Source organism: Euleptes europaea, chromosome 4, assembly GCF_029931775.1.
Source record: "Euleptes europaea isolate rEulEur1 chromosome 4, rEulEur1.hap1, whole genome shotgun sequence".
NCBI lineage: Eukaryota > Metazoa > Chordata > Lepidosauria > Squamata > Sphaerodactylidae > Euleptes > Euleptes europaea.
The window spans coordinates 24,195,090-24,209,826 of record NC_079315.1 but is presented as its reverse complement, the minus strand read 5'-3'; positions in this window follow the sequence as shown (position 1 = coordinate 24,209,826).

Here is a 14,737-nt window from a genome sequence, read left to right as displayed (position 1 = left end):
AGCTGGATAGTAACTTAAAATATGTGCAATTGGTTTACCTTGTGATGATCTAAAGCATGGAATAGCTAGTATCAATATTCATTGATTCCAGTATTTTGAAAAGAGTATATTAGATACCATAAACAAAAAGAGAGAAGGCTCAGTTAGACAATATAGGAGAAATGAGTTGGATTGTGGGTCTAGTTGAGTTCAGAGAGACATAGAGAGAAGAAGAGATGGGTTTTATATGTTGACTTTCTCTACCACTTAAGGAAGAAACAAACTGGCTTACAATCACCTTCCCCTCCTCACAACAGACACCCTGTGAGGTAGGTGGGGCTGAGACAGCTCTAAGAGAGCCCAAGGTCACCCAGCTGGCTTCATGTGTAGGAGTGGGGAAACCAACCTGGTTCTCCAGATTAGAGTCCATTGCTCCTAATTTATAAGAACAGTAAGGCTGGTATCATGGTAAATCAGAAATAGAGTTCTAGTTTGTATATGGGTCTGCCTTAAAGTAAGAGACTTTTGGGGGGAAGGATAATCGGTGTGATTGGTAATAACCAGTGATGAAATGGCTGTATAGTTTTTCGGGGATATACCTAGATACGTTATGGTAATCATTACAAATTTAATACTTGGAACTAAATTGATCATGCAACAAAGATAGTGGTGGTTTTCCAAATGATCTCCTATTGTTCCTTTTGCTAAAGAATTGGTATATCAAAAATGGAAAGATGTGTCAATGATGTGTCAATTTCAAAATTGTCAAAAAGAACTGGATTTGTTCAAATTAGAAATAGGAAGGAAAAATGGCAACATTTTGCATTGTTGGTCTTTTTAAAATAAAATTCTGTAATTGGAGATATAATTTGGATCAAGATGTTTTGCAATGACTTGGAATAGCTGACACACACACATATTATTAAATTTGTATTTGAGTTTGTTATAATGGTCTATTATTCCCTGCTAAGCTAACTGTAATTCTTCTTTGCTTTGAAGTTAAATAAATAAGTAAAATGGGGGGAGAGTGTATGAAATGCAAGAGAGAAACAGAGATAAAATGTACAGACTTATGATAAAAACTTAAAAGTGGGTCCTGAAATGCTGGTTGGGATTAGTACAAAGGTGTTTCTCAGTTCTGAAAGGACTGAAGACTACTAATATAGGAAATCCATTCATTTAATGCAAACTGTAGAAAGAATCTGAGTAATTAATCTACAAGAAAAACTAACAAATATTCATTACAGGCAGGGTTTGCAGAAAGATTGTAGAAATGCACATCAGTTTCAGAAAAAAACAACACTGACTCAGAAAATGGCTGGAATTCTTTGAATACCACTGAATGGTCACCAAAGCAGACAAAAGACATGGAATGGCATTGGTGTTTCAAAGTGTTCAGCAAGGCTCCGGTCTTCGAGATGAGCGCCTTTAAAGAGCTAAGGATAAGAACACAGGGGGAAAGCTGCAGAGACAAAAATTGATTGAAGAACCAAAGCCACAAGGAAGCTATAAATGTAATTTTTGAGGCAGAAGAAGTGAGTAGGTAGGGACCACCTGGCCAATGCAAGAAAGTTCTCTTATTCATTTTGTGAGTTATATAAATGATTCTCAATGGACAGATTCAAGTCTGTTTATCCCTTTTGCTCATTTTGAAGAGTTGTGTGTTGGTATCTGCATGACAAGTTTCCCTAAACGTCCCTGAATTCTTATTTGGAGAACAGACAAGACGGTTTCTTTCTTTCTTGATAACTATTTAAACCATTATTTTGAGAGAAAATGAAAAAGGCATCTTTGATAGTTTAACTGTGATCTGCATGATTGCAGAGAACTTGATGGCTCCATGCTTACCAAAAGAAAACTGAAACAGTGGCCTTCACATATTTATTTAAAATACGTATACCCCAATTTTTCTAAAGTTCAGTTTCACAAAATAAAAACATAGATGTAACAATATTTAAATTAAAACCATCTGAAATTTAAAATCTTACCGTCAATATTTAGATATTACTCTTTTTAACATAACTTCCTTCCTCAGAGCTATACAGAGGCCAATTTAAAAACAAAATAGATTATACAGGCTTTCCTAAAAGCTAACACAACTGGGAGGTGCACTACTGACAGATGAACAACCTAAACTTATTTTTATCTTCTATACAGTGTAGGTGATTCCCATAAAGGTAAAGGTCCCCTGTGCAAGCACCAGGTCATTCCTGACCCATGTTTTGATGTCACATCCCGCCGTTTACTAGGCAGACTTTGTTTTATGGGGTGGTTTGCCAATGCCTTCCCCAGCCATCTTCCCTTTACCCCCAGCAAGCTGGGTACTCATTTTACTCACATCGTAAGGATCGAAGGCTGAGTCAACCTTGAGCCGGCTACCTGAAACCAACTTCCGTCGGGTGATTCCCATGCTACATCGAAAAATATTAATTTGTAAATTAGAAAAAAACACACAGAAGAATGGATTTTTAAAAACGGCCAGGTGACTGAGCATGTTCATTGCCCTTCAGCAGGCACTGAATGTTGAGGGCAGTTAAGTGCCAGTTTAAAAATGAGTAGAAAAACAGGCAGGGTGATAGGAAACTGGCCTGTTTGACCTAGGGTTGCCAGCCCAGTTTTTTGATGGGGAGGCAGGGTCATGTCAATTGGCATCACTCTGACACTGCAATGTCCCTTCTGGTGCAAACCTGGAAGGGACATCATTGCACTAAAGCGGGGGAGCACATGTGTGAAGCAGGAGGTCTCCCACCAAACTGGGAGACCTGAAGTCTAGATCAAGCCCTTCAAGGGTGAAATTATTGTTCTGCCAAACAGAGGGGGAAATTAGCTAGGAGACTGGTAGAGCTACGCGAGAGGTTGGCGAGGGAGCCTATTTTTACGCAGATGAGCGCATCAGTGGAAAAGGTTCCCAATAAAGAAGCTTTTATAAATTTTAAGGGATTTAAAATATTGTCGAAGGCTTTCACGGTCAGAGTTCATTGGTTCTTGTAGGTTATCCGGGCTGTGTAACCGTGGTCTTGGAATTTTCTTTCCTGACGTTTCGCCAGCAACTGTGGCAGGCAGTTTAAGGGATTTATTTAAAAGAATCAAATTTGTATACACATTCACAGGAAAACACACAAATCCAATACATGCAAGAACTAGGAAAATAAAGGTAGGAGGGGGTGGACACAAGGATTAGAGATTCCCAGCGGAAAGTATATTTACCGATCCAGGGAGCGAGATCCCGAGTGAGGAGCTGCATGGAACAAGTAATGACCACTGTTTCTCTAAGGAAAGCTAAGGAAAACTGTACACATAAGCACAGGGCTTACTTGTTGGATTGAAAGAAAAATGCTCGCAGTTTGCCATGGCACATGGGGAGATATTCAGGGCTATCTTAACGCATGGCCATGCTGGGCAGTTGCCCAGGGGACCCACGAGCCTAGGGGGCCCATGCTAATCTATGTATGTTGTGACTTGCTGTCAATGAATAAATAAATACTATACTAAACTATAAATATTTGTTATTGGAAAATGCATATTTAGCATGTGTTTTACTAAACACTGATTTTGTTGGAAGTACCAATAAATATATATTTAATTTTATCAACCATTTACATTTTTATTCCTGTGAGTGGTTGTGTAGGTAGGGGGTCCAGTGCACTCTTTGCCTGGGGGGGGGGGTCTATAATGCTGTTAAAATGGCCCTGGAGATATTTATACCCCAAATAGAAGTTGGAGGTATGGTTTCACTACGTCTGACAGCATCTGGTAAGAGCCTGCCATTGCCAGTGGACAAAAGGTCTGATTGCTCTTGATGAGTTTAAGAGTTTTCGTTTGAAAAGACAGGAGGTAAGATAATGCCTAGGTACTTTGGGCTGAGTGCCCCCAAGCATCGGCTATAGATTTCCAGATGAGGGTGAGTTCTGGGAAACTATCTGTCAAGGGAAAGATAGGGTGAGTCAGAGGACTTGGTTCCTGGCAGTGTAGAAACTTGATGGGTTTATTTGTGTCCATCCCAATTCTCTGAATGGAGTTCTGTCTCTGATGAGATTACTGAGGTGTGCCTTATCTGTTGCAAGAGAGTGCTAAACAAATGCTGAAGGAGTCTGGCATTTGTCCTTTTGTTTCCAGGTCCTTTTGTCTCCAGGTTATACCTGGTGTTCTCTCAAGGGGAAACACGCAAACAAGCCTGACCTTGCCAATTCGGCTCTGTAGCATGGCACACGATTGATGCCAAGAGACCCCGTTTCGTCTCTGGCGATACAACAGTTGTTCCATCCCTGCACACTTGCTCCAGTTCTAAACACCTTGTCTGGTGTACCAGGGTATCCAAGGGCTGTCAAGTGGCCGCAACATTATAATTAATTAATTTTATCATTTCCTAACCCTTTAACCATAGGTTGGTAAGATTCAGAAAAAGGGAGGGGGAACAAACAAAAGAGCAAATAAATAAACCATTGAATATTACAACTATTTAAAAACATGTGCAAGAAATTTAGCAACAGCTTCCAAGTAGTCCAAATCATTAGAAAACAACCATTTCAAAATAATATAATTACTAGAACAGTGAATGTCAGAATTAACTAAAGCTCCCAATATATTGCTCCTGACTTTAACAAACAAGGGACAAAGTAACAGCACATATGATTTCTGTCAGCTGGAGATAAGTTGTAATAGCAGGAGATCTCCAGCTGTTACCTGGATGTTGGCAAGCCTACTCATGCTTTGGATTGGCTTTGGGCCAATATAGCTACTTGAAATCTCTTTCTACAAGGAAACTATTCCCCAAAATAATGATACACGCTACAACACAGCCCTCTGCAGACTGCCAGCTGCATATATTGGGAGTATATGGATCCCCATGATGTACCCAATATATGTGGTCACCATTTCATGTGAATTGGGTAGATGTAGCATGAGAGTACAGCTTCCACTCATGCACACCAGAACACTGAAAAAAATTCAAGGTTCTGGTTCACATTAATGGAAGCTGTACACACATGAAAAATCTTCACATTGCCCAGTTCATACGAGATGAACCTATTATGTGCAATTGCCATCATGGAGACTTGCACACTTCTGATACGCACGACTGTGAGACTCCTGGTTTGGGTAAATTTAAAAAAATACCTACTACTGTGCCACTGCAAAGAAAAATATGAGAAGATATTATCATTTTTACTTTTCCCCATCAGGTACAACTAGGGTTGCCAGGTCCCTCTTCACCACCAGCAGGAGATTTTTGGGGTGCAGCCTGAGGAGGGCGGGGTTTGGGGAGGGGAGGGACTTCAATGCCATAGAGTTCAATTGCCAAAGCGGCCATTTTTCTCCAGGTGATCTGATCTCTATCAGCTGGAGATCAGTTGAGTTAGCAGGAGATCTCCTGCTACTACCTGGCAGTTGGCAACCCTAGGTACAACAACCTATGAGATTGGCACAGGCCTCCTGTGTTGACATTTCACCCTGACTCCAGAAACACCCAAACATTGCCTTAGATAGACATTCCTCGCTTCAGCCATCTTTGTTACTGTCCCTGCAGACTTGTCGATCCAAAAGCATTGGGGAACAGGTAGGCCATTGGCAAAAAGCCACATGGCTTTGCAAAGTGAATAGGTTTTTGAGCTACGTGTGCAGCTTTATCCAAGAAGGTAGCTTGCATCATCTTGCGGCAAAACAGATGTGCCACTGTCTGCTTAAAGAGGCAGATTTGTGCTGTATACCTATAGCACTGCAGAACACCATCAAATTAGGATTTGGTGGTCTAGCAGAACAGCACGAAACATAAATCAAGAATGATGGAAATGTTGTTAATGCTATAATGGAAATGCTGATACAGTCCCAAAGAAAATGCTTGCTGGAGATGGCAGGTATCGTTGAAGCTGTGTTTGCAAAATCTGAAGGGACCCAAACCTAGATGATCGCATAGAGGTAAAAACAAAGAGCGATGAATCAGGTAGAATGACTTAATACACACAGCACTAACTCAAACTGAAGGAAAAGAAAATCTTGATTCTGGCACTGCGCTTGTTTTTTATGTTTCAAAAACTGGGGAAAGCAATCAAATCCGTGGAGTTTTCTTCTTCAATGAGTTCTATTACAAAAACTCAGTTGGTTCAAGATTTATTGATCTGGATCAAGAATGAACTTCACAAACCCATACCAATGAGCCAACTGGTTGTAAGACCATATAAAATCATTACACTTCAGCGCTTATCACAATATTTCCCCTTCAGCTGTATTCACACAATTTTTAACACTTCTACTGCTCCCTCCAATTGGCCTCCTTTAATATTTTTTCCATTAACTCCTGTAGCATCCAAACATAGTTCTGTTTAGTCCTCAAGAAAATATAAAATCATTGAGTTGGAAGGGACCACCAGGGTCATCTAGTCCAACCCCCTGCACAATGCAGGAATTTCACAACTATCTCCCCCACACACACCCAGTGACCCCCTACTCCATGCCCAGAAGATGGCCAAGGTGCCCTCCCTCTCAAGATCTGCCTGTCATAGAATAAGCATTGCTGACAGATGCCCATCTTGCCTCTTCTTTAAAAAAATGATGGTGTAAATCTGAAGTTATAAAGTTAGACATCAGTGTGCTATAATAGACTAGATATAGTTATCTTGGAAAGAAAGACACTAAAAGCTAAAGTCGTGAAGAAATTAAACAATACCGGTATGTTAAAAATCATAGTTTATAGCAGAAAGGATAGATAGTTATTATAATGTTTAACATGAATCTAGAAATACTAAACAATAATGTATAACAAGTAAGATGGTTGCCTACGGTGATGGTAAAAATGCTAAATACTAACCCTGGAAAAAGCCCAATCTGTATGTGAATGGGGATATTGTGTTATGTATTGTTAAAAACTAATAAAACACAGTATATGTTGTGTTATGTATTGTTAAACACTAATAAAATGTTTATTAAAAAAAATGATGGTGTGGTATGGACATCAGGGGTATTGTTGCAAATTTCCAGAAGGAGTAGGGGCAAGGTTAAGCAAGAAGAAAGGGTTTCTGTTGTACCCATGGGTAAATTGCAAAAAGGGAAGAGAGAGGGAAGGGAAGGAGAAAGAGCCGTGTATTTGTCCTCTTTTACAGTACTTGCTTGGGTCTTACCTAGAGATTCCATGTGTGTGTGTGGGGGGGGGGAATTCACACATTCCCTTCTCCTGTGACATCCACAAACACCCCCCAAATGTGGCTCCTGGAAGACATGGGAACCCCAGGAATTGTTTTGGGGGAATCAAAGGTCTCCTGTGTGAGGAGATCAGCAAAAATCGCACCCGCACCTTGCGTCTGTAGAAATTCTAGGCAGGATCCGAGCCCTTCATTAGACATATTATAACAAGGTTAACACAAAATAAATGTTTCTGTGCACCTATGTCACAAGCTCATTTAATTGTTTATAACACAAGTGACTTGGTATGTAGAACTGGAAAACTGGTCAGATTGGGGTCTGATTAGGGTTAGATTTGGGTCTGATTAGATGAGATGCTAAACATGAGTTGGGCTGGGTTTTCCCAACTCAAGTTTAATGTCTCGACTAATCAGACCCCAAGGGAAATGATTAGACGGGTTCTAAAACACAGGCAGGAGGATAGCCTGAGCAAGGGGAAAGGGACATACTATGTTTCTAGGTTGGTTTTAAATTCTTTTTTTGTTGTAAAGCTTTTTGTTGCAATGTTTGTTTTATCAAATGGTTTTTATATATACCTGCCTTGGGCCCTGAGACGCTCAGGAGAAAAAGCGGGCACATAAATATTTTAAAGAAATATTTAGGAGGCAGTTGAAGATGATTTTATTTAGGACCACATATTGTTAAGTTTACTAGCACTCCTGCTAGTGATAGCAGTGATTTTAAAATTTTGTGCTTTATGTTTTAATATATTTTATTCTGTGCTTTATCTATAATTGGAAGCACCCTTGAGCTCTGCAAGGTAGAAAAACATTTAATAAACATTTTAAATACATATATTACTAAATATTTAATGGAAAAATGCAATAGATTCAGCACAAAAATCTGAAATACCTCAAGAATAAACATGGTTTTTTTTGCAAAACGTTACTGCACATGGAGCAAAAATATGTATTGTTCTTTCATACAATGTCATGTAAGCCAATTTTTCAAAAAAATATAGTATATTTCTGAGCCTCTGTCTGCTTTTCCTGGTCATTTAAATGTGGCAAAACTAACCTGAATTCTATTTGATTTTCAAAATTTCATTAACACAACATGTACAATCACTCATGTTTGCTGCGGTTACCACATAGGGGTGCCAGGTCTCCCCTGGCCACCGGAGGGGGATGGGGTAGGGCTGCAAGATCCAGGGTAGGAAACTCCTGGAGATTTAGGGGTGGAGCCTGGGGAGGACAGGGGCTTAAATGGGGTACAGTGCCATAGAGTCCACCCTCCAAAGCATCCATTTTCTCCATGGGAACTGGTCTATGTAGTCTGAGATGTGCTGGAATTCCAGGGGATCCCCAGGTCCCACCTGGGGGTTGGCATCCCTATTACCGCATAACTTCAGTGGAGTACTGTAACCACTTGGTACAATATTCTGAGCTCCGGTGTGGAAGGCCAGGATTCCAATTTGATCTAAGGCCTGAATGAGGAAATGTAAACAAGACCTAGCACTAGAATGCTCCAATACCTACTCTAGAGTAATAACAGAAATTTTGGTGGGTGAGAGCACAGGACAATGGAACATTTTGTGAATGAGTCTTGGACTCCTCTTTCCCCCTCACACTTCCTGACTGTTTGATCCAAACTGGCAACCTACAGTCTGCGATTTCCCACCAAGCCAGATTTCAAAACCATGATCAAGCTGTAGCTTGTAGTTGCGACTTCAAAAGGAACCACAAACCATGGCAGACTTAGGTTTGCCAACAATAAGAAAATGTGGGTAGCCATGAGAAGGGTTGCATACAACCTGAGGTTAGTTCTTCCAACATCAAACTATGACCTGGCATTACGCTGCGACCAAGTCTATCAGTGCAATCCTCAACAGAGCTACAATTTTACAAGGATATTGACTTCAGTAGATTTAGAATGGGGTAATTCTGCTTGAGATAGCACTGCTTGAGATGGCGCTGTAGTGAGATTAGGTGTGGAAGATGCCTTCATTTTCTTCATTCAAGAGGTATGTATTTTCAAGGGCATTTGGCACAGGGTAGATTGTTTTAGCAGATTGAGCTCTAGTATTTTTATTTTGTTGGTTGATTGTTCTATTTTTATGTAGATAAAGTGGGATATAAATATTTTAATAAATGAAATTAGTTTTTGAGATTGCTTATGAATCATCCTTATGCATGATCCTTTTAGATTTTCCATGTGTCGTTTGTTTATTTACACTCCACTTCTTTCTTTAACAAAGACCCAAAGTGGCTTACAACATCATTCTCCCCTCTTCCATCACCATACCAACCCTGCTGAAAGCAGTCGGACCCCTCCTCCCTCTAAGGGGTGCCACAAAGGCATAGGGGCCAAAGACCAGCATAAGAGCAAGACCCTGCTCCCCACAAAATGGATGCCTCCCAGAGAGTTTTGGGATCCATCTTGTGTGTCAAGCCTTGGCAGGAAGGAGGTTGGCTGCTGAACTTTTCCCCTGGCCCTAAGGTGTGCCTGGCTGGGCAATGGGGCTAGCTAATCCCCACTGTGTCACCCTAAGGTGATTCAATCAGCGCTCCAAGCAAACCATTACTTACCCTATCTGCACCAGTCCCAGCAATCAATCAGTATTCAAGAGAATAGTCCAGGAATTATATTGCGTCCTGACAACTCATCACACCTTTCCTATCTTTTCATTGGAGCCCCAGAAAAGCAATCAATTCTTTGTCTCTGACTTTCCTGCCAGCTTACCTCATACCACCTCAGGACCCATTTTGGGGTATAAATATTGGTCCTTTGGCCATTCATAGTGTGTGTGTGTGTGTTCTGGATCCATACGCATACCCCCACTTGAATGTGGGCACTTTCCTTTGCTCCTGGAAACGCTGGTCATTTTCCTCTTCGGCACTGCTTTCCCTGGACGTCCCTTCAAGACTGGTAACTATTACCCATCCCTGAAACCCTATCCAACATCCTCCCTTTTCTCTTAGTCAGCTCTTGTATGGTTTGTGTGTTTATGCTCATTGCCTGAAATATATTTCTTGTTTTACTATTTTTAATTCTTTAATAAAACCCATTTTAACGGTACAACTGCCTGTTCATTTGAGAGTTTTCACTGGGGACAATCCTGGTATACGTAGCTTATCGATCCCGGTTACCCCCTCTCGCTCTCTGACTCCAGCTAATTCCCCCAACTAAAGTGGAGACTGCCTACTTAGGGTAACACTATGAGGTAGGTTAGGCTGACAGGGAGCGAGAGAGAGAGAGACTGACTGACCCATGATCACCCAGCAAGCTTTCATGGCAAAGAAGGGATTTGAGCCTAGGTCCCACAGGACCTGATAATCTAACCACTATGACACACTGGCTCGTGAAAATGAGTTGACATGTGCCCTAATACTCATAAGAATGTCTCAGATCTTAGGACCAAACTACTTGTTACTTTTTTGGGCGAGTCAGGTTGGGATTCCATGGACTTGACTTGGTTTCCCCACAGTCACAGAGCAGGATTTAAAATCCCCAGGAGCCCAATTCTGCTGGAACTGTGGCACGAGGGGGGCAGGGGAAGTCCTCAAAACTATCAGACAAAATGGTTTCATTCTTGCTCGAATAATGCATGTCAAACACTGCAACATTAAAGCCACTTGTTAGAGGGGAAATCTATAGGCATGGCAAGGGAGGCATCAGACGCTGCTGCCAGAACCAGCTGGAGGTTAGGAGTCAGGTGATTTGCAGAGACACATTCCCACCCCACTTCCTGCTCGGTAGCTTCACCGTCACTCTGTCTTGTAAACGTGTTGGCTCTCCCTGCTTATCTGACTATGCCTTGGCCTCCCTGCTGTTGCCTGCCAACCTGAATTATTTCTCGGCCTGCTGTCCAACTCGTCAAGCCCATCTAGGACCTGTTTCATCCTTAATCTTATGGACAGTGGCCTCAGCCTCAACTCCTTGCTTACACTACAAACGCTGCCTGTCTCCTCTGCTCAGGCCACCCACATTTAACTTCTACCTTAGCCACTGATCAACTGTCAGTAACTCCTAGATTAACTCATAAACAAGGCCAAAGATGCACAGTCTATTCTGCTTGGGGGGCCAAAAACTGACCATATAGTAAAAAATGGAGGTGTCACATTCCCCCTCCCCCCAAGAAAAGCCCTGAACATCCCTAAGAGATCGTTGCTTATAGTGCACTGAATTGTCAGGAACTTTGCATAAAAATTCATGAGAGACAGTATCTATTTCAGCTACAGCAGAGAGCAGGAAGAGGGAGGGGAGGCAGCGGTAGTGGAAAAAGTTTGTGCCTTACCATTCAGACAGGGTTCATTTTGAGTGATGATTGCAAACCAGCCGTGGAAATTACAGATGCTCCTCTGCTCACTGTTATTTTGCTGCATCTCCAGTAATCGCCAGTGATCATTTATAACAGCGTGTCTGATGACTTTCAAAACATAACTGGAAAGGATACTTCTGTGGAGAGTAGGGGCTACTCAAAGGAGAAATCAATCTTTGCTGCTCAGGGAGGGAACTTCATGCTGCGGTTGCTATCAGACAACGAGACATTTCGACAGATGAAAATAGGGATCGGGAGAGTATCACTCTTAAAAGACACATTCCAGCCAGCTAGATTAAGTGCGCTGGAGCAGACGGAACTAGAACATTCTGGTCCGTGCCTTGAGATCAAGAGGGAAAGGCACAGGGGAGAATCAGTTTATGAATGCATTTATTCAATCCGCAATGGATTTAGTGGAAAGAACGAACGTAACATTAGAAGCTGAGACTATCCAACGTAACCCTTCTGCTCTCAATCCTCCAAGGATGCGTGTCGGTTAGAGTTGCCCAAGGGACTCAGCCAGGTTCCTCAAGTCAGCCCACCTTCGTTCCAGCTCGTTTATTATTGCGTGCTCTCCTGGACAGCTTCATTGCCTCCGCCAAAATGGCAGCCGTTATGACAATCCCACGTGCCGTGCCGCTGCTGCCCTGCTAATAGTTTTCTACCAAGCTGCACAGCGTCATAAAGATGCTCAGCATTGATTCCAAGACATGGTTGGAGCACAATTTTGTTTTAATTACAGCCTGTGAGAAGGCATGTGGTTTTAATTGTATAGTGCTGCAACGGATAGTTCTAAAAAGAAATAAGGTCTATTTCCTCGCAAAACCTTTACATGGCCTATTTTCCCCTTTCATTATATTGCTGCAATATCCTATGATTTTTTTAAACCATTATTAAATAATTTCTGATGCCTCGATGAAAAAGACGTTATGCAAGTAAGTTCTTTCACATTTTATCTAGAAGACAAAACAAAAGCCCTAAGTGTACTTGGGTGCCTCATATCTGCCCATGCTCCCTCATATCTGCAGAACTACCTGTCTCGCTATGCTCTGACGCAACAGCTTCACTCATCTGAGCAAAATCTACAGAAGGTGCTACTCTGCAATTAACAGAACCCCCCTCCAGTCACCTGCTGTTGCCTAGGTGGACTCTGGGCTCTGGACACTGATCTGGAGAACCGGGTTTGATTCCCCACTTCTCTACATGAGCAGTGGAGGCTAATCTAGTGAACTGGATTTGTTTCCCCACTACTGCACATGAAGCCAGCTGGGTGACCTTGGGCTACTCACACTCTCTCAGCCCCAACTACCTCACAGGGTGTCTGCTGTGGGGAGGGGAAAGGAAGGTGATTGTAAGCTGGTTGGATTCTCCCTTAAGTGGTACAGAAAGTCAGCACATAAAAACCAACTCTTCTTCTTCTTCGTTTCCCCCTATTACCAATCTCTGACTAGTTTATCAGCCTTTCAGCACATTTGTCCATCTCGTCTGTTTTCCTAACCTGAAATAAACCCAGGGGGTCAGTACTTGCCACATTGGGGGAACTGCTAGACTGCATACAAGTTTCCCCAAAGGAGTACAAAGTGGCTCCCTGAGGCTATTGCAGGTCAGGAAAATGGAATGAAGGGAGGTTTTAGCCCCCTCGCCAAACTGGGCCCATCTGTGCCTGAGAATTAAGGCCAAAAACACATGGTCCCTTAACCCACTTTATTCCCCGTTTCAGCCAGGATCAAATTTACCCGGGCTGGGGGGGAAACTGTACGCATTACCTTGAAAAGCAGGGACGAAACTGTGCCAATCGATCCATGTAAACAGAAAGTGCGGGAGACATGAAGTTCCTGTTTAGTTTGGCACACACCCCACGCCCCCCGGTGATTGGTCATTTCAAATTGATCAATGAGGGCCTTCCCTGCCCCGGGAAACGACCAATCACCGGGGGGCGGGGGTGTTGCAAGCTAAACAGGAACTGTGCACGTCTCCCACACTTTCTGTTTACATGGATGGATTTGCACACAGTTTCGTCCCTGCTTTTTAAGGTAATGCGTACAGTTTCCCCCCAGCCCAGGTCAATTTGATCCTGGCTGAAACGGGGAATAAAGTGGGTTAGGGACCATGCGTTTTTGGCCTAAGTTTCTAGCTCAAGAACTCACAGTGCATGTCTGATCACAGGGACCCAGGGAGAACACAAGGAAAGATTTACATACAGTGAAGACAGACAGAAGTTTAGTGGAAGCAGTTTGGTTTTTCAGAACGTACAGACTAAATTTTAAAAATGTGGTCTTTCACATCACCTACTTGCCTAGTCCCTTTGACTGGAGATGCTGGGGACTGAACCTGGGACTTTCTACACGCCAAGTAGATGCTCTACCATTGAGCCACAGCCCCTCCCCTATGTGGGTTGGGATATTTTCAGTCTTAATATATACGGTAAAATGTCTTATTGGTATTTTGGGGGAATATTCAGGTATCCAGAATGACATTCGAGATTCTTGGAATATCGTTATATGGGTCCTGAATATTTCTGGAAATCCAAAATATCAATTTTTTTCAGGTGTACATTCCTACCTATGTGCACTTCTGGATTTTTGAGTAGGCATCCCCACTAAATGGCTGCCAAGAGGGCCAGAGCTAATCAAAAAATGGCTCCCATGGAGGCCAATCTCAAAACGTTGGTCACAAGGCAAGCATCCTTATACAATGGAAGCAGATGTTTGTGAATAGATACTCCCTCTAGATCAGTGATGGCAAACCTATGGCACGCGTGCCAGAGGTGGCACTCAAAGCCCTCTCTGTGGGCACGCGCACCATCGCCCCAGCACAGAGTTCGTCTGAGTTCATTCCCTCGGCTGAGGAGGCTGGGGACCAGCGGTGCCTTCCCAGCTCCTCCAGGAAGCACCAGGCTCCTTCCCAGCGCCTTCTCCGCAGTCGCCGGCTGCGTGCTCTGGAAGTGAAGACAACAACGAGCCTTTTGCCGAGGACTGGAAGAGGCGGAGCTGGGACGGGGCTAGACTGGGAGTGGGACGCCTGGGCGGCCGTCTGCAGCAGGCTGGTTGGTGACTGCAACACGGGGGATTGGTGGTGAGGGCCGAACGGGGGCCCGCCTGGCGTTTGTGCTGGAGCCGAGTCCTTCGCTTAGCTCAGGTTTCCACTCAGCTCGTTCATGCAACCGAAGGTGCCTCTGAGAGCATTCAGAGGGCTGTCCCCCCCCCCCCGCATAACAGTTTTTTAAAATTTGTATGAAGATAACAGTTGGAAAAAGTACCAGACTGAAGGGGTGGGAGCTATGCTCCAGCTGCTTTTTTCCCCTGCTCGGCCACCCATGCAGGG